Below are 21,098 nucleotides of genomic sequence, written 5' to 3' on the forward strand. Positions count from 1 at the left end.
AGAGGATGGAATGCAGCTACACACGTACACGCCAACACGTAAAGCCTTTCAAGTCAGTAATTCGTAATAATAACAGAGCAGGGACAGAGCCCCGGCAGGAGCAGCATCCACCCGGCACCCACAGCAGCTTTATCCCGGGAAATTCCTCGAAGGTGTCAGCGCGGCGGCAGGCGCTCCCCAGCAGGGCACGGGATCGCGCCGCACGCTCCCAGCTGCGCTGCGGGCTCGGCCAGCGCCCGGGGCTGCCGGCGAGCACCCGGGGGCCCCGCGCAGCGCCCGGGGGCGAGGGCGCCGCACGGCCCCGTGGGGCCCCGGCGCGGCTGCCGGCGCCAGACGGGCTCTGCGGGCGCCGCTGCGACCGGGACCGCGGCGGGGCGAGGGGAGCCGGGGGACCCGAGGGGAGGGAGTGACGGGCAGGCGGCGGCTGCGCCCCGCCGGAGCCCGGCTCGCTGCCCCCGCCGCGGCCCCGCTGAGGAAAGCTGACCGCCGCCGCCCCCCGGCCTCCCCTCACGGCGTGAGGGGCCGTCACCCCACTCCCGTCCCTCACCTGGCAGGGGCTCCCCGGCCCCGCGGCGCCTCCCGCGGGGAGGCGGCGACTGCGTCCCGGAGGCTCCGTGCGGGCTCGGGCTGGGGCTCCGTTCCCGCCGGGCCCCGGCGAGGACGCGGCTCCCGGGACGGGGCTGCGACCGCCGCGCCCGCGCGCAACAACCAACTCCGGGTGCCGCCCCCCGCGCGCGCACCGCGGGGACAAGCCCCGCCCCTCTCTCGCTCATTGGCTGTAGGCGGCGAGTGGGTGTGGCGCCACCGAGGGGCGGTGCAAGGCCCTCGGGCGGCCGGGCTAACCGCCGCGAGAAGACTACAACTCCCGGCGTGCACCGCACGCGGGCCTTTAAATGCGTTCCGTCAGTTCGCGCGCGCGCGTGTGTGGAGAGCATGTGCTTCCGCCTGCGGTGGTGAAGTAGTCCCCCTGCGTGGTTTGAGTTCCAGCCCCGCGCTGAGCCGCTGAGGGGAGCGGGACGGTGGGCGCCGAGCCGGGAGTGCTCCTGACTCGGCTGGGCCTTCTCCAGAGGGGCTCCTCTAGGAGAGGCGAGAGGGCCGCGCTGAGGCGGGAGCGGAGAGATCCCAGCAGGCGGGGCTGTAAGGTGGCCGTGCGCGTGCGGGAGGCGCGGCGGCTGCGCGGGCTGAGGGGACCCGGCTGAGGGGACGCGGCCACCTCCGGCGACCCCGGCCCTGTGCCAGAGCCGCCGGCAGGTCAGTAGGGACGGGCCCGCCGCCCCTCCTCGGCCGCGGCGGGCAAGGAGCCGGCGGGCGGCCGCGGTGCCGTGGGCCGCCGTGAGGGGGGCTGGGGGAGCCGCCGGAGCTCACGGGGGGGTGAGGGGGAAGAACCGGATGAGGGTCTGAGTGCTTGGCTTTCGGTGTTCTCCATTATATATCTTTCCACGGTTCCCCCAAAGCGATATTTCATGGCTCCTTAGTTCTATTTATTAGTTCTCTCTGTAGGTCCACTTAGCGTTCCCTTGTCAAGCAGGTGATTTATTATGGCGCGGGTTTCTGATACTTCTGTCCAGGTTTCCACATTCAGTTCCCCCTTCCTGGGGAACCAAGTCTCTTATTTCGAGGCGGTAAAAAGAAGCCCCGACCCTGGGATTGAAGACACCGAGGCCTCGTGCCTTGCGAGGCGCCATTCATTCCAGTCCTCTGGAAATCCAGCGCTAGGGCAAAAAGGAGAAAGGGCAGGGGAAATAAAAATAAAAGAGCTTCTGCTCTCTAGAGTAGTGGCCTCCAGCTTTTTTGACAGTCAATAAAGGACACTTTTTATCATGCATCTCTCATGTATGTAAATTTATTGGTTTAGCAGTTATCTACATGTAGTAGTATACTGATATATTCATTATAAAATATACTCAGACATAGAAATTGAGAAAGGATAAGACAAAAGCGAAATAGACAGTATTTTAAGACATTATTTCAAAAAGCTGCAAAAAATGTAGCTTTTTAATTTGCCTTGCATGTGACCCCCTCGACCACTTTTAGAGCACATGTATGTTGTTCTGAAGTGACCATTCTTAACTTCTCAAGAGTGTAAACAGAAACTGCTGATAAAAGCAAAGAATTTATTTTTCATAGGTTTTCTTTTTTAATCCTGGCCATATGTGTAGGGGCACAACCTCTTTGGAGATAGTGTTATGATAGTGAAGTGTTGTTTTACCTTCTCTTGGCTTTTTTCACACCTATATCCTATGCCTGTTAGAAGGGATGAGATATTCAGTATTTGTAGAACTATATCACTTTGTGACAGATACTTTTCCCCATCCTTAGAAATCTGGCATGTCTTGAAATAGAAGTTGAGAAGTTTGGCTTAGAAATGGTGTCTAAAGTATTTGGGTTAGTCTTTGAAATCCTAGGTTAACTCTTATATAGGATCCCAGCGAAATGTTAGAAAAATGAGAGCTTGTGTGATCTGACCACATTGTCCTGGTGATAAATGGATTTTTGTTCCTTTGGTTGCCCTGGTGGGGCACACAGAGGGTACGTGGTGATGACCTTTCATGACTCAGAAAAGGGAGGAGAGAATCCTGTTCCTTTGGTACCTGAGGCTTGGGTCCAGCTCCTGTGTGTACCTGTTAGAAGGTGGCTGTAACGATTTCTGGTGCTCTGCAGTAAAGCAGCCAAGGAAAGAGATTCTCACTGTTTACACCTGGTGCTCTTGCAGGGATTAACCTGGCCCAGCTCAGGCTTGCAGGGTGTGGCTGGCCAGCAGTGCCCCATGAGCTGAGGAGCTGATCTCCCTGTGCTGCTGGGTTGCTGCATGCCAGCCCTGACTGTGAGCTGTACTTCTGCTTGTATGGCATCACAATGTTACTACTGTCAGGGCTCAGGAATGGAGAAAATTGTGCAGGGATGTGTCGGGGCTGACTTTGTAACCTGTGTTAGTGTCTGTTCCCAGTGAAGTGAAATGAAAGGTTACTCAGCATCCAGGTGTGTCTCCTCACCTGCCACAGCAGCTCAACCTTCCATGCTAATTGCTTCTCCTTGACTAAATAGGAAGTGTTTTAGCACCAGTTATTCAGTGGGATTTTTCTCAAGCTTGCTGGCTCATACAAGTTTCTGAATTCTTGCTGTACTTCTTGCCCTCTCCAGGCTGCGGGTGGAAAATGTAAATATTCCTGTTCAGCATTGCTGCAATACACACAGAACTGTGCTTGGTTTGTTTGAGTCTTGTGGCATGTGCTGTGAGGAATTGTTAGAGGATAAAAGAATGGAGACACTCTGGATAGTGATCTATGGGAGAGATGGGTGACTCAAGGGAACAGGCCTTTACAATTTTGAGGACAGTAGGTGAATACAGAAAAGTTGTATTTTTTTTCTTTTTTTTTTCCCCCAGTTGTTCATGTACCTTTAATAAAATGCTGTTTCAGTCTATACTGTGAGTGGCTTGGGAGTCCCCAAATGAAGTTGGTTTCTGCATTCCTTGTAGCTTTTTTGGTTTTTTTACTTCCATGATTTCCTTTAGAAAGAGAGGGGGAAATGTTTCTTATGTTCATGAAAGCTGTTAAGCTTCTGCTGTTTTTAAGACAAGAAGAGTGATCAATAAACACACTTCAACACTAAGTGTTCATGAGGTATGAATTACCAAGTGTAGTTTGTTTTAGAAGCCACTGGTTTTTCCAGAGGACTGGTTTCTGAAAGCAGGTATGGCTAGTTGGTGGCTATTTCCAATACACATTCAAGTGGTGGCTAAAGCTTTATTGATGTAGGTCAGGCTCCATGGCAGGAAGTGCAGTGTTGGCCATATTGTGGGGTTGGGGCTCCTTCCTGTCCAGTGGCATCAGCAGCACAGCTGCTGGTTTGTGCTGGAGTTGGACTCCAGGGTCCCTTCCAAATCAGATGTTCTGTATTCTGTGGTGCAAACCTGTAGCCTGATACTGGACCTGGAATTGTGGGGGCAAACCAGCCAGATCTGGCTTTGTGCATGCACTGCCAGTGGGACAGGTCTAGTGATAAGCATTTCATTACCAGACTAGTCTGTTTTAATCTCTTGCATAATGGGATTGTTGGGATGTATATGGTAAAGCTATTTGTATGCACATTAATCCCACAGATGACTAATTCTTGTTAAAGGAATAACTCGCATTGTTCATAGCTGTTAGGGACAAAGCTGAGACTGACGTTTGATTTCTGAAAGTCTACTTGGTACCACTTTGACAAGGACAGCTTTTGATGAATTGCAGCTATACCTACCTTTGAGTGTGTTTATTTGTGAGAAATCTTCATTCTGTGTTACAGGGAAACAAAACCACTTAACTGTGGAATACCTGAATTTCTTCCAAGTTCTAAATTTGTTAGGAAATCTTCCTTGTTCCTAGACCTTACTTTTGCAAGTTCTGATGTACTTGGAAAAAACCCCATCTTTCAGAATCATTAGGAGCATTTTGGCTAGAATGTTTTAACAGTAAGTATGTTAAAAGCAGCCTGTGCTGTGTTGCCTTCATTAATGATTTTAGTCCTAGAAACAAATAATCCTGCACTGTTTTGCAGGAGACTGTGGCAAGAGCTGACTTTGGCTGACTGATTTCAGTCTTTTGGACCATACATCTCTCCTGGCATACAGCAAATTGCAAAATAAACCTTATATTTCACTGTTTCTGAAATTTTTGTGACTTGGATTGTTTATAGTGTTTCTTCATGTAAAAGGGAATGGAAATCTAAGGTACTGGAATTTGCCTTTTGTGCATCATGGCTGGGATAAGTAATGAGGTGAGCAGTGGGCACCCTTAGCCTGCAGTTCAGGATGCTGGGATCCCATGAAAATGGCAAAGGATGGTTTGGTCACAGGATTGAGTAGCAGAAGGCTTTGTTGCTGACAGCAAAAATGTGTGCAGTGCATAAGAGAATGAGTGTAGTCAGTGTTGGTTATTAGTTGACTTCAAGAGGCTTAAGACTGACAGGATTTATTTCTGGATCCTTTTTTCCATTTTTTCTTTCCCTAACAAGTGCAAAACACAGAGGATTTCTCAGCAATTTAGTGAATTATCAAGGGAAAAGTCTACTTTTGTTTTATTATTGTGTTCAAATATGAAAAGATGATAAATTCAAAGCTTTAATTATACGGTGGTGTCTGAGGGATTGTTTGCAGCCAAAAGAAATTCAGCAGTTTTCAACTGCCCTTCAAATGTCATCTGTAGAACTTGCCTGGCTTTGCTTGGAGGGGTTCTCAGTCTTAACCAAATGGTGGTTAAAGCAAGTCTGACTTGGCAGTGTCTGTTCTGTGGTTCCTTTTATTTCAGGTAAGTAGTATGGCATGAATTAATGGGGTTTTTGTGAATTTTTGTGTTTGTTACTTAAAAAATAAACTATTTGTTCCACTTGGAATTCCCTTGGCTGCTGTTTTGATGCCTTGCACATAAGGTGGTTTGTTTCTTCTTGACTTTGGAGTATTGTTTGCTGAAATCCAGTAATTGGCAAAACATTTAGTAATGGAAATGAAAGAGGTTTGGGGGGAATGGACTTTGGATAAGAATAGGCTAAGTAATCTCAGGCTGGTGTCCTGAGATTATAATATAATTGTTTGTTCAGCAAAGGCTGAGTTTCTGATGTAACAGAATTAGTGTCCCATACCAGTACTGAGGATGTGCTGTGCCTAACAATATATGGAAAGTGGCAGTCTCCATAGTTGGGAAAGCAGTGGAGAGAGAGCTGTGGCAAAACAACTTCTGGTAAGAGTAGGAGACTGTACAGGACAGAAAACAGATCAACACAGAGCGAAGTGCTGGGAACAGTAAACTGTGAATCTTCTGTCACACTTCCAAATCTAGAGTTTGCTAACATTGCGTTTCTGCCAGGAGGGTGTTCTCAGTGCACGATAGTGGCACATGGAGGTGAGAGAAGAGAGCTTGGAGTACAAGATTTGTAGTTTGTCATTTTAGGGGCTTTGTTTCCTTGCTTGTGTTCTATCCTGGGTGCAGTGGTGCTCTTCTGCCCCAGTTTTCCCCGTCTTACTTTAAGAACAGTCTGCCTTGTTTGAATTTTCACTTTTCCAGGACATGGACAAAAACACCTTCTGATAGCTAAAGGATAAAAAGGTAAGACTTACTGAAGTAGAATATTCCATTTAAAGCTACCATCTCTTCAAATATACAAGCATCTTGTTGGAATATCTCAATAATTACAAATTCTGTGGGATTTCTAGAGCAGAGGAGCAAATCTTCCAAGTCTCCAGAGTCCTGAAATATAGGCATATTGGGATACATGTTCTTCCAGCCCTGACATCTAGTCAGTAACTATCATAGGTAACCTCCTTAAATCTTTTGGAGCAGAGTGCTGCCTCTGGGTGCATTTACTGCAGTATGTTGTAGCTGCTATTGCACATGACTCATGCTGCTGCTGAAGTGAAATTGAGATAACCAATATTTGACTAAATCCTCACTGTTTCAGTATGTGGGAAACGTGACAGAATAGACTCCAACTAGTCTTTGCTGAGCTTAAGAAATTACTGCAATTCATGTAAGATATGACAAGCCAGTATAATAAATAATAAGAAGAAATTAATCAGAATTGTAGAATTGAAGTTCTTTTTCCAAACTTATGAGGAAGAATCTCATCTTTCATCAGGAGGATAAATGTTTGCTTTAGATTGGAAAGGGGGGAAAAAGTCATGTCAGTTTATGATATAACCCCAATTTTTTCTGGTAATCATATTTTGTCCCACTTAAGACTATTTTGGGGCCCTCTGTTACTGGAATAGCTTCAAATGTTCTTTGTTTCTGGCAGCAGTAGATTTTTAGGGAGAGCTGAATCGCAGCCTGTGGAGTTATAGCAATGTACATCACTAACTCCTGGCTGTGTTACTCACATCCCTTTTTCTTCTGCCAGCTGCTTGTTGGATCCTTTGCTGAGCCATTTCACCCTTTCATTTGGCATAAACTAATTTGGTAAATGAACTAAATGCTCTTCTGTTTCTTCAGCATGCTGAACCACCATGTGATTTGTCCAGGGAACAGGTGCCAGGCTGAAAGATGATGCTCTAGGAGTAGTTGGTAGCTCAACAGGCTTAGGCTGCAGTGAAATCGTAGCCTTAGGCAGTGGACAGCTGGTGTCTGCACCTTCCAGCACCTGGCTTCTCTTCATGCAGGCAGAGGATCTTTCTGGATGCTTCTCTTGATGTCTTGTGAGAACTACAGCGCACTGCTGGCAGAACGAATCCTAAAAGTTATCTTGGGTGATTGGAGGTGGCTCTTCAAGCTCGGTACGACTTTACCAGGCATGGCAGTAGGAGTTCCCATACACATTCTTTTTCAATTAGCTCTGGTATTCCTTTGAGCCCTTCCTTTCAACTGTGCCTAGTTGGAGATACTGAGCCTCCTTGTTTTTCTGGGATTCTCCCAGAGGGAAGAGTTAGGGAGTTAAGTAGCTCTGTAAAATGTCCAATAAGCTGTAACCAGCTGAGAAATGGGGAGAGGACAAGACCTTCCTCTTTGCAGCAGCAAGTTGCTGCTTTGTAAGCTATCAAAATCTAGGTTGTATCAAAATTTGCAAAGCTTGAGAATTAGAGAAATACAATTTTCAGGCCTCTTCCATCTTAGGCCACCAGTATTTTGTCAGTTTCCCATTCTGTGTCAGTTAATAGCTGTGTATAAATCATGTGACATCAGCAGGATTCTGTAAATTGTTCACTAATGCCAAACATGTAATGTAGAAGCACAAATATTTTTTCTTAAAGCTCCGAATATAGGAAAAAGAAAGTGAGAAAAAAGCTTCTGAATCATATTAGCTTGATCCCTGCTTTCTAAATGTCAATTTCAAGTAACAGATAGTGCATGATTCACACCGCTTGCTGATGATTTTGAACAAAATGCCATCAATTTAAAACTTCTGGGTTATTTGTGGAGAGGTTATGTGACAAGTGCTTTTTCAGTAGTTGTGGTTGACTAACCTGGTTCAACTTTCTGTTTTTAAAGAATGTACTCAAGCAAACCAGACTTGATATTTGATGCCATTAAAACAAGCACAGCTCTGGACAGGTGTGGGCTGGGAAAGCTTCCTTGGAAGCATTGACATGAGGAGGTGTTGGAGGTGACAGGATGATCCAGCTTGGGAACATTAGCATTTAATGAAGCTTGAGCAGCTAAGCCTTAGGTATAAATAAGAGTACAGAGGAATCTTAACAGGCAAGGTATAACATGTGTCTGCTGCAGCTGGCACTGGCACTGCTACAGCTGCTTTGGAGTTCTGAAAGGGTTGCTAGCACACTGGAAAAAGATCAGTTTGAACATGAGTTTAAGGCATATATTAACTCCTAGAAATTCAGGCAGGTGCAGCTTTGTTTAACTTCTTGAAATGATACATTTATCAAATAACAACTTAATCAGTGTTTATTGATACAGGCTCTTAGCTTATAGGGTCTACCCTGTGAAATCATAACAAAATCTACATGACAGCTGCAGTAAGAAGTTGTACAAATTTACTGTGTGCATAAGTGCCACGTGGGACAGCTACTGTAGTGATGCTTCTTACTTTAAAACCATGATGAAGGTTTGAATTCCTCTGTGTTTCTGTTTTTTAGCAGAGGGTAGTGCCTGGTGTTAAATGGGTCACAGTGATCACACTCATCCCCTCTGGCCTGTTCCTCTGGCTATGCTGCAGCTTTTTTTGTAAGGAAATAAGCTTTTCTAATTCCAGCCCAGGAAATTTTTGGAAAACACAAAAACTTTTCAGGTATTTGTATTCAACTAACCCAAGTAGTCTTTGTCTTGCCATAGGATTTGATTGTTCTTCTGTTTACATTTGGATATAAAAGCCTATAGCATTATTAACTGCACATTAAACTTAGACTGTGAGACTTTATGTGAATTGTTTTGAATGTGTAGTGATGTGAAAATTTTCCAAATATCAAAGATACTTTTCTTACTTGAGAAATCTTTTCTGTTAATATTATTTTAACCTTAAAAAACTTAAAGTTCATTGCAAGTATGAAAAGCTGTGAACTCTGTTACAGATGGCTTACTTCAATTTTCTCTATTAGAAATACACTTTACATGTTTGAATTTTTTAAAGCAAGTTATTTATATCATTTTATTGCCACTTGTAAAAACATGCATTCTGTCCCAAAGTCATTTCAACAAAGTATTTCTCAAGGGAATTACAGAACAGACATTTATCAGGAAGGATTTGCAAGGCATGCAGAAAATAACTGATCACAAGGAACTTTTCAGCACGTTCTTCAAGGTTTTGTTCTCACATTGCTGTTACATGGAAAAGTACTATATTCAAATAACCACATACAAAGGGTTTACATTTTTATGGTGAGGAAGAGTGGGAAGACAGATTTCAAATGCATACTAAAGGCTGGATACATTTTTAAAAAAGATAGCCTTCAGCTTTTATCTTCATGTCTTTATGTTATAGACTTTTGGGACTTACATTGGAAAATGTCATTTTGTTTATTGATACTTTTCTTTATTGAGACAATTCCTTATTCACAAGTAAGATCAGTAATGTTTTTCAGCTCAGTGTCTATACTTGACTTTTCCTGGAGACATTTGAGTGATGCTCTGTAAATGTAGGGACCTGCTGCTCTCTAGCTCTGGTGCATGGTTGGGTGTTTTCCTTCCAGCCTGTGGGTGCAGATCAGTGACTGATCAGTAGAAGACTCTGGGCAAGTGATGAGTCAGGATTGTGGTAGTGCAGCAACACATTCTAACCTAGAAATGGTCTGTCCTGTAGATAAATTTTACTCGAATCAGTTGTCAATCTCTAAGAGGAAATGTGTCTGTCATATTTGTAGTTTTGAGACTTGAGTGTCTCTGCTTCTGAACTGCTTTGTAGCAGCTCGGTTCTGTGGATGTGTTTGTATACCATTGTAACTAAAAACACAGAAATTTGAGCAATTGGAGGTTTTGCGGATCAGATAAAGGAGTTTCCTGGCATTTGTTGTGACTTCAGACTGCTAAATAATTTAGCATTTAAAAGGTGAATGAAATGAAAAGAAGCACAAGAGCGTAGATAAAACCAGACAAGACTTAGAATGGCAATTTATTGAAAGACTAGAGAAGTGTCAAATCAGTGAAAGAGTTGACAAATCATTTGCTTTTTGGGTGTTGAATGTAGAGGGGGGTTGCAAGTGTGTGAACTACTGCAGCAGTTATTCAGCTAGGGCTGGAGTATCACTGCAGAGATGGGGTCATGCTGCTGGTGGCAGGAGTGTTAGTTGGTGATTCATAATCCAGCTTTGGCACACAATGTCTCTTCAATTTTTCATATAGTGCTGACTATTTCTTTTAAGATTTAAAGCCCTTTTGTCATGCAGATAACAATATATCCTCTGTCTGGCTAGAAATGAGAACTTCCTTTGCTCATAGGCAGTGAAGGGCTTGATGTTAAAATATCTTATTGGTCCCTCAGTCATCTGTCCCTATCATCTTGTGAAAGTGTGTGCAGCTCATTTTGCTGTGCTTTCCACTTGAAGGACAGACTGAACAAGTGGACTAGCTAGTGGAGTGGCAAACACAGCAGCCCAGAGGTAAGCTCTCCATTTGAAGAAAAAGAACCTGTTTAAAGCTGCTTCTGAGTTAAACCTACTCAAAGTCACTTTAAGTAGGATTCTGTGAAGTGAGCCCAGTGTGGGACTTCTCTTGGAAATGGCACCTCATCATTGTTTTTTACTGTTTGTTGAAATGGTTTGAACTGGGGGTAAATACTGCTTGTACTCAGAATTGAGAGTAAACCTGAGCTTAATTCAGAGGCTGAGCGTGTCTTTGATTAGGGTCAGCACTGGAAGTCCAGCTCTAGCTTCACAGAGAGGAGATCCTGGATTCCTTGCTAAGGTTGTTCTTTTTGATTTTTCTGGTTAATAGATTAATAAAGTGAAAACCTTCTCTCTGTTCCTCTGCTGTTTTATCCTCCTGTCCCTCCAGCTTTGTCAGGACTGGGGAAGGTGTTGTCTGATACACCTGTGTTCCTATGGCCACTGTGAGGGCTTTTTCAACTGCTTTTGTCCTGTCTTCCATCTATCACTGTCTGTGTCCTAAGAATAAGCAGTGCTTATTTCTTCAGCTCTTGGTAACCTTCCTAGCAAAACTCCAAAGCAGTTGAGGGCATTTGATGATTTAAATCAGTGTTGATCAGGATTTGAGTCAGACAGTGTAACGTGGTGTCTGCCATAAAGATGACTTCACCTTGGTTTTGAGTAGGTGTTGGGATCAAACGACCTCTAGAAGCCACTTCTAGTCTAAACTTGGAATCACTAAATTTGAATGATGCAAGAGATGTATTCCTTGATTTCTGGAAGTAGGTTTAATTCAGTATAGCAGAAAATGTGGACCTTTCTCACACGGTTTCCATTTTTTCCCCTTCAGCTGGGCAGGGGCAGCTGACAAAGAAACTGTGGTGTCTGGGCATCTGCTTGGCTGGGTGGGTCTCAATCAGCAAAACTAGTTGGAATCTTTAGATTTTTTTGTATGCTTAGGAGACACTTGTGTGTAAAATGTGTAACTATTGGGTGATGTCAGCGAGTGTTATTGAGAAAGGCATTTTAAATAGGAATACAAATGAGTTCATGCTGATTAAGACATGGATACTTGAGTAGAAGAAAATTGAATCGTGAAGAGAATGAATGGTTTTGCTTCTTGTTAATTGAACTGTTAGCTGTAAAAGAAATACACTTCAATTGTCAAAAGCCATAATTTTTACAAACTGAAATTTCAAGCAGGGTTTCCTGTTCAGCTTAGTTACTTGGCACAGTTTCAAATCATAAACTGCTTGTTTCCTACATGCTAAACTCCAAGACCTGGGCTTGCTGTGCTGTGGATGGGAGGTGTTAAGTAGAGCTTGGTGCAGTGTCTTCTGCCAGGATTCTTTATTTACACAGTGCAGCCTGCTCTGAGGTTTCCTCATTGCTGCTCCTGATCAGGCAGCAGTGGGACTGGTCATGTGTGTTTTGGGGATGTCCTCAGTGCTGAAGGATCAATGTGTGCTGCTTACAGCAGCCAGGTAAGGCTTCACTCAAACCTAATGCTTCCTTCTGAGTGGTCTGTCATGAAAAACAAAGCTCAGTTCAGATGTGAACTGAACCTGCTGAATTCTTTCTGGTGCACTTACCATGGAGCTTTGGAATGCTCTGGCCGTATTTTGTCTGTGTTATACATAGATGACCCTTTCTGTAGGTCAGGAAACTGTTCCAGGGTAGGAATTAGCTGTTTTGGGGGACTGTTAAAGACCAGGAAAAACAAGCTTCCATTACTGTAATAAATGTTTTATCTTGGGACATCTATAAGCTCAAATATGATTGAAGTTTTCATAAAATCTGAAGAGCTTTTACTTTTAAAAATATATTGTTTAAAAAGCAATATCACACCTTTTTGCCTTTGTTTTGGGAGATGTAGGGAGGAGCAAAATATAAATGAGTGCTTTTTCAGAGGGGTCTTTTGAAATGAAAAGGGAGTGCTGGTGACTGAGAAGGCAGTTGTCTAACTCAGAAAGCTCTTGAGCTAACTTTGGGGATTAAATATGGTATTTGATCCTCAGCTAATTTGTGTGCTTGCTTCTAACAGAGTGCAAAAGTAATCAAAGAATATAACTTTTCTGTGCTTGCACTTCTGTTGTAAAATGTTTTGGCTCCACAAATCAAACATTGTAAAATGTTTGGGCTCCGCAAATCAAAAAAGACAGTAGTGCCTGAACTCCTGTTTTCCACCAGTTGGTTTTGTCTGTTTCTGCTCAAGGCAATGAACTTCAGGTTATGATATTATACTGAGGTGAAACCCCTGTTGTAGCACTTTAGAAAATAGAAATGTTTTTCCACATTCCCACTGTTTAATGCTGTGTAAACCAGAGTCTTGCTGACCTTTTGCAAGGATCACAAGGACTTTAGTTCCTATTTCTCTTTGCAGTAAGAATTGCATTATGTGTATTAAGGTCAGAGTCTCAGCACGACTGGAGATCTCAGAAACCAACCAAAGACTAACAATTAGTTGAGATGTCCAGAATAAAGGTTAAGATTGGTAGTGCTTCAGAGTTTGTTTCTGAAGTTTGGTTATATTCTTAGCTTTGGGAGATTTCCTTTATGACCTTTAAATCAGCTGTGCATCTCTACCCATATATAGGGGTTTTGGGATAATATTTCTGCTTTAGCTCAGAGAAACCATATTTACTTAACAAATATATATAGAAATGAAATCATGCAAAATAAATGTAAAAGCAGTATAAATCTGCTGTTTGCTAAATATGGTAAATACTCAAACCTAAATGCCAGATATCCCTCAGAACACTTGTAACTAAACATAAATTAGGAATCTTTCCAGGTACAAGTGCTTGAAGACATAGTGTGTGAGACCTCCATCCTCATGTCTCTTCAATCATCAAGCTGTTTGAAAAGATTTACATTCTCTTCTAGGGCTAAATTTATTGAGTGCTTTGATCAACTCTAGTTTTCAAAGCTTGTGCATGTTTCCCACCTGCAGTTTCTTGTTTCCAGCATATGAGGAGCAGCTGTGGAAGAGGGAAGTTGGAAGAGCAGATTAAGTCTTGGGCTTGCTTTTCCCAGGTTCTTCTTTGCTCTTTGGCTCCAAGCCCTAGACAGTGATACTCTGCTCCTATGGGTTTTCCCTCACCTCGTTTGCCTTCTTGCCTGTGATGTGTCAGGAGTGCACAGAGAAGAGGCTGCAGGAGGAAGTTCACCACTGCCTCAGAACAGTTTCTATGGGCTACTGGAGAAGGTCTGAGGATCAGGTGCAATATTGCAAATGTGCTGCTGTTGTTCCAAGCATTCAGCCTAGGATATTTAAGCACACAGCTGGCGTGGATGCTTTTTTGTCAATGCTACCTCAGCTCCAAAATGAACTATTTTCATTACCTATGCTACAGGTGTTCCAAAAATGTGCCCTCTGCCTGTATATTCCCACCCATCACATGCATCTCTGCATCTCTTATGTATTGCTAAGCACTGGAGAACAGTCAGACCACTCCAGTGGCTTTATGCTTTTGTTAGTTTTTTCCCTTGTTTTCTCCTTGTTCCATGATGATGCTAACTATTGTCTTTTCCTCTTGCTTTTGGGAGAAGATGAGTATAGGGAAAGCTTTATTCTAACTTGTCTACATTCTGCTGTTGATTTAAGTTGGATCTTTTATGGAGCCATGGAAGCACCGGGGTTTTGCATGATTTTAAAATTTCTGTGAGCTCTCCCTTTGGTGCTCAGAGGGGTGTCCTGGAATGTGCCTAGTTTAAAGCACAAAGTTTGTCTTTTTATATTTTCCTGAATTTTGTTACTGGTGTAGTCTTTTTCTCTCGTATCCATTTTAACAGATTTTGTCTGTAAACTCAGCTTTCAAATCTTGTTAACAGTGGTCAGAGGATCTGACTGCTGTTCCTGGAGAGGATGCTTTGGCAGGACTGGGCTGTCTTTTCTGTTTCTTTTCTTTTCAGGAATCCAGACAAGGTTTTGTAAGCAGTGTCCACTGATGTATTGATGCTTACATGAACCTCTTGTCTGTTCCTTTGTGCTCACTTTCCTTATTAGTTTTTCCATCAGAGTGTTTCCAAGGCCTTTACAATTTTTACTCTGTGATACCAATGGAACTCTGTGGGACTGCAAGGAGAGCCTTGGCTGAAAAGGGAGTTTGGTTCACTTCACTCCAAACTTTAATTTCTGATAGGTGTTAAACTATTACCTGAGAGTTTTAGGGCCAGATTAGAAACAAACAGCCCAACTCAGTTCTTCACTCTTTTTGCTATTAGAAAGTATTTGCTAATAGCAGTTCTGTTGTTCAGATTTTTATGCCTGTTCTTTTGCACAACTAAGGCTATCTAAAATTATGATTTCTTCTACATGATGGGTTTGAGGGTTCAAACTCACTTGTTTTGTGTTGGAATAAAATGCCATACTTGTTTTATGTTGTATGGCAACAGCAAGAAAATAAGAACAAAAATGTATGGAACCTGACATGTCATATTTTTTTCTAAAGATGGATCTTCTCTGGAAACAGGCAGAATGAGTTGCTTGTTTTGTGTGAGAATCACTGACTCTTCCCACACTTCATTTCCTCTAACCTTTGTCCCTGTACCCATATCAGTGCATTTAAAATATCCAGTTCCATGCTGTCTTTGTGGCTTTTGAGGTCAGAGTAGATGCTTTTGTGTTGGGTCATGATGCCTGTGGTGAGTCATTCTTGTAAGTATATACTCAATCTCTTTCTTAGTGCATTCTCACATCCAAAGTATTCGACCCCATATTCTGGAAGTGGCCATAATGACTTGTTTTGGTGGGTATGTGCATGAAAAATTCCAATCTGTATTCCTCTGTGGCAGCAGCCAGAGCTTCCTCTTGCAGAATATAAGTGAGCTTGGAGTATATGCTCTACTCCTGTACAACTTCTGTGATGAATAAAGCTTTGAGGAAGAGCAAAAGTGCTAAAATAGCTTTAAAACAGCTTTCCGATCTCATCAGGTATATGCAGTCTTCAATTATTTTATTTTCAAGTGTGTGACTTTGCATTTCTCTGGCCAATCACAATCAGGATTCCTTGACATTCAGTTATCTCTAGTTGAGAATAGTTGCTTGGCATTTTAAATCAAAGTATTCCTCAAGCATTAATTAATACTGTTTCTTATTTCACTGGTCTGATGCTGGTAAATGTTTGAACTGGGTAAACACCATGAAAAACTTCAGTCTGTTCATTTACATTTTTTAATAACTGCTTTGCTTATGGCACTTTTATGTTTGCATTGCACAAACAGTGAGTGATTGAGTCTTGCAGACATAAATGATCAGAGGAATGGAACTCCAGTTTTGAAGGGAAGTGACCTCTGCTCACTGCTGGGGAGGGCTGGATGGTTTCTGGCTGCTGGGCTGTGGGAAGTGTCTGTGCTCTGGGCACCGTTTGTGACACTCTGGAGCTGCTCTTGTGGGGTTTATGGGGTGCCCCTTGTACCTCCTTAATGGGAAAGGAGCTGGTGGGCAACTTTGTCCTGTGAAATACAAGGTCCTCAGCTCCCAGAGGAGATTTCAAGTGGCAGAGCAGGTGAAGAAGACTGAATTGCCTCTATAGTAACTGGAAATTCAGAAGACATTTTTATGGGCAGGGTTCAAAACCCGCTCCCATTCCTGGTAGTCATCTATTGAACTTACTTTAGGTAGAATGATTAATGAGAAATAAAAAATTCTCAAGATTTATTTTGAGACTTAATTTTTGTGATCTGAATGGTTTCTGTTTTCTCATGTGAGATCTGTAACACGAGAATTAAATTAATTTTCCAGAATTTTATTTGTTAATGGGGTTAGTTTAAATGGCAATTCATGCTATCGTGAACAAAGTTAATTCAGAAGAAAATGAACTATCCTAATCCATACGTATGTAATACCTGCAGTGAAGGGCTAGATAGCAAAGCATTCCCTCTGGATACCAGAGGTAACCACAGTTACTGCTTTTAGCTATCCAGGGATCTATAGCACAATTAGTTTTCATCTCTTTGTGGGCTTTTGTTTTCCCTGAAGTGATCTGAAAGCTGGTTTATTGGTAATGCAAAGTTTCACTCATGTATTTGAAGGGAGAGAATCAAGGTGGGACTGTTCTTGCCTTTGTCTGGAGAGTTGAGTATACACCTTTCCTGTGGCTGTCTGCCAGAGAACAGCAAGGTTTTACACACACACACTTACATATATTTATATATATATATGAGACATGTCTTGTATATGCCTCACCCTAAAGCTTTTATGTAAGTAAGAGTAGAATGCAGAATTGAACATTGTGTTTTTAAAATACATGTTTGCAGATGTTTGACAGCTGTTTCTAAGGTCAGAGTATGAATAGCTTTGTTAGTGTTTGCTACAAAGACCCAATTAAACTAAACATAAACCTAAGCTTTACATCTTTCCCTTCTTTCCTTAAGCTGCTTGGAATTGCAGTGGAACTCTGGATTTTTTTCCTACAAGTCTCTGTTTTGGTCTGTGGTGTTTCTTTGTTTTTACTGGCAAGAAGTAAAAATAAAAGCAGTTGGCTATTCTCTGGTATGTCTTTTCTGACAAAAACTTTTTTTTGGCAGTAAAACCTTCGTCCCATTAGGTTGAGCTTGCAATTTTCCTAGTCACAAAACCCTTTGTCTAATGAGTTGCCTGTAGGGAAAAAGTAAAATCTGATTTTTTGCAGTGAAGTATTTTAGATATCGAGCTTCTGCTACAGCTTGATGGAAGAAAAGGCTCTGTCAGAGGGATCTCAACTTCCTCTGACAGCTGCTCCAAAAACGTTGTGGTTTTAATAGGACATGGACTTACTTCAGTTTTGTTTCTGATGTTCTGGTTACTTGTGGAAAGGCAGAGGAAGTGATGGTCCTGTGGGTTTTGGTTTTTCTCTCAGGGAGTCATCTGAATTTAGATTGTTTGCATTCTGAAGTGCTTGGGTTCTGATGCTGAGATAAGGAACACTGTGACTCTTCTGTGATGTAGCAGATGATTGGTTTTTTGTAATCTCTTAGCCTCTGAATGGTAAAATTTGGACATATTTACTCTGACAAAGGGGGATGAGAGCCTTGAGGAGAAAAATTCTCCACTCAGCAGTAACGTTTCTAAAACTAGAGCTGGTGATGAGGTAATTGGAACTCCTGCAGTGTTTTATAATCAGCCTGTAAGTCGGATTTCTGACGCTGACTTCATATTTAGATATGCTTAACCATAATAAATAATCTTACTGTGTAATTGGATGGCTAAAGAGTTCAGTAATTTATTTTTTTATTATTCATAATATTATCTGTTGTAATGTAGCTATTGAAAAGGCAACGTTAAGAGATGTTCTCCCTTTTCCCAGTGTTCAGGAGCATCTCAGGCTCAGCCTGGCCTTGGGATGAGAAGGAAGTCAGTGTGCATGTGCCAGTGACTCAGTGGTGACCAGAGCTGTGCAGACACTGCAGTGCCAGTGACTCAGTGGTGACCAGAGCTGTGCAGACACTGCAGTGCCAGTGACTCAGTGGTGACCAGAGCTGTGCAGACCCTGCAGTGCCAGTGACTCAGTGGTGACCAGGGCTGTGCCAACACTGCAGTGCCAGTGACGACCAGAGCTGTGCAGACCCTGCAGTGCCAGTGACTCAGTGGTGACCAGGGCTGTGCCAACACTGCAGTGCCAGTGACGACCAGAGCTGTGCAGACCCTGCAGTGCCAGTGACTCAGTGGTGACCAGGGCTGTGCAGACACTGCAGTGCCAGTGACTCAGTGGTGACCAGGGCTGTGCAGACACTGCAGTGGCAGTGACTCAGTGGTGACCAGAGCTGTGCAGACCCTGCAGTGCCAGTGACTCAGTGGTGACCAGGGCTGTGCAGACCCTGCAGTGCCAGTGACTCAGTGGTGACCAGGGCTGTGCAGACACTGCAGTGCCAGTGACTCAGTGGTGACCAGAGCTGTGCAGACCCTGCAGTGCCAGTGACTCAGTGGTGACCAGGGCTGTGCAGACCCTGCAGTGCCAGTGACTCAGTGGTGACCAGGGCTGTGCAGACCCTGCAGTGCCAGTGACTCAGTGGTGACCAGAGCTGTGCAGAGACCCTGCAGTGCCAGTGACTCAGTGGTGACCAGAGCTGTGCAGACCCTGCAGTGCCAGTGACTCAGTGGTGACCAGGGCTGTGCAGACACTGCAGTGCCAGTGACTCAGTGGTGACCAGGGCTGTGCAGACCCTGCAGTGCCAGTGACTCAGTGGTGACCAGAGCTGTGCAGACCCTGCAGAGCTGCGTCCTGTAGAGCCCAGCCCTGTCCCTGCTGCTGTGACTGCACAGGTACAGTGAGTGGTGCTGTTTGTGGAAGTGGGTCTGCTGGATAAAATTGTTGACACATTTTAAATGGCATTTTCACTGTTCCTTATGCTTTGACTGTGGGTGAATTTTACCCTTCATTTATAGCATGTGTAAAAGGCCCTTGAACTGAGTCATGTCCTTACATGTGCTGCCCTATAGGAGTGCTGTAAGCAGTGCAGCCACAGTAATGTTCTGGAAAAGTGAGTCATTCTGTCTAGCTCCAGCCATTGATTTGTTCTCACTCTGGGTTTAAATTACCTGCATCTGAGTTTTCCTCTCAGCTGTACAAATGTGATTAGAAATTAGATCATATGGTAGCTTTCAGTCTATGCAAAATGTAACTTGGCTACTTTACTATTAGAATAATAATTACATATCATGGCCTACAAAAGGTAATGTGAGAAGAAATTAAGAAAGGTTATTTAAACCATATTTTGGTTTTGAATGGGGTTTAATTACCCACTGTTTGATCCTTGATGTGTGTAGTAGCACTTAGATCTTTATGCTGTAATATTTTTTTTGTCATTTCCTGAGTAATTCTGTCAGACCATGTTGGTACGCTCTGTACCATTTTGTATAAGTATTGTGGCATGCAACCAAATTGTCCAGCTGAAAAATTTAAACTGAAAGTTACAGAATACTGTTGTCCACTTTCTGTGTTGTGAAGTCATGATTGATCAGGGAAGAGAGGGAAAGGAAAAGCTAAATTAAGCCACTCTTTTGATAATGTAGGATTTTATCCAGGCTCGTATAGAGGTTTAACTAATGCTAGTGTATATGTTAGTTGAACCTTTGAAATCCTGTCAAATACTGCTGTAAATAATAAATCAGTCTCTCTATTCCTGTGTAGCTGGTTGCTTTCTTGAGCCAGCACAGCCAGTAGTGTAGCAGTACAGTGAACCCAGAGCTGCTCCAGTTTGAATTAGTTTTATTTGGAGGAGAGGCTTCCCTGCATTGAACTGTAGGGCTGGTAGGTTTAGGGTTTGACTGCAGTTTCAGTTTTGTTTTTGCATTTGGGTAGACATAGTTCAAAAATGAAAATAGGGTATATGTGTGAGCCACTGGGAAACTAAATGTACATTGTTTCTGTTGCCTTGAATTTAGTTAAATTTTATGTTTCAATATGGACCTCTGCAGTGGGTCTGAAATTAAGTGGATAATGATTTTGGAGCAGAGGTGTGGGAGGTTATCTCTGAGAAATGGGACTGAAAGGCTTCTGTAGGTTCCCACCTGCTCTCAGTGAGTTTTAGGGGAACTGTTTTGTTTTCTTGCTCTCTGGAACTGATTAGAAGCCATTGTAAATTCACTGATGTTACTTTTTCTTTAGGATGTGGGTCAGCATCATCTGAAAGAGTTACTGTCTAAAGCATATGGGTTAAATAAAAAAAGTGTATGTTCTCCTGGCTTCCTGTGTTTGTGTTCTGTTTATATGTTGTTAAGGTTGGTGTCCAGCTGCCTCCCTGCAGTTTCAAAGTGAGCTTGGGCCAGATGTGAGCAGACCCATCAGGACCTGGTGAGAAGGTCACAGTGGGCATAATTGCTTAGGCTTCCTTTTTTGAAAATCATAATTTAGGATTTCTGACTGATGAATATTGTGCACCATGAAGCAGAACTTAATTTCCCTCTTAGATGATAACTGCATGAAGCAATTTATGTTGTATGTTTAGAAGCTGTGCTTAAACAGCTTGCTGGGCAGTGAAGAGCATAATTTTCAAATCAGTTGAGTTTTCAGATTTCTTGTGATACATAAAGTCCCAGCCTTTATGTAGTTTCTTTTCTCTGTGTGTAGATTCTTATCCATGTGTGAGCAAGTATTGTTTGCACTGCCTTTAAGGATTTAAATCCTGTTTGTTTCACCAGAGTATCTTACTTCTTTTCCTCACAGCATTATATTATTTGAGTTGTCTTTCTTTTCCTGTCAGAGATGCTGGTGTTTGAAAAAACCCATAATGTGGAGTTGTGATTCATAGAACTGCAGATGTGTCTTGGAAGGGACATCTGGAGGGAGGTCATCTTAGTCCAGCCTCCCACTCAGAGCAAGACTATTGCCAACATTGGTTTAGGTCAGTTACAGCTTTTAGCATTTAAAATCTGCCATGATAGACTCCACCTCTCTGGGAACACATCCTGGTGTCCAGCCTGAACCTGCAAAGCCAAGAGAGCTGGGAAGAATTTGGTTCTCTCCTCTCTGCCACTCCCACCCAGTACCTTTAGGCTCCATTAGGTTGGCCCTTGGTCCCTGTGCCAGGCTGAGCAAGCCCATTTCCCCACCATCCCTTGGGCCAGCTGCTTCAGATCCCTGAGCATCTTGGGAGCCCCTTGCTGCTCAGT

General features: G+C 43.3%; 1 protein-coding gene across 3 annotated transcripts in view; it reads left to right on the plus strand.

Moving 5' to 3' along the window:
* Nucleotides 1-913: 913 nt before the first annotated feature.
* HMG20A (high mobility group 20A) overlaps nt 914-21,098 on the plus strand; it is a 39,198-nt gene continuing 19,013 nt past the window's right edge. The window contains exon 1 of one of the 3 annotated variants that reach the window (XM_018923269.3): nt 914-1,142. The gene's annotated coding sequence lies outside the window, so the exon portion shown is untranslated. Of the gene's footprint in view, nt 1,252-21,098 lie in introns of all 3 variants that reach the window. The other 2 variants (XM_018923270.3, XM_009098227.4) reach the window with 2 other exon arrangements.

This window comes from Serinus canaria, chromosome 10 (assembly GCF_022539315.1).
Source record: "Serinus canaria isolate serCan28SL12 chromosome 10, serCan2020, whole genome shotgun sequence".
In the NCBI taxonomy this organism is placed as follows: domain Eukaryota; kingdom Metazoa; phylum Chordata; class Aves; order Passeriformes; family Fringillidae; genus Serinus; species Serinus canaria.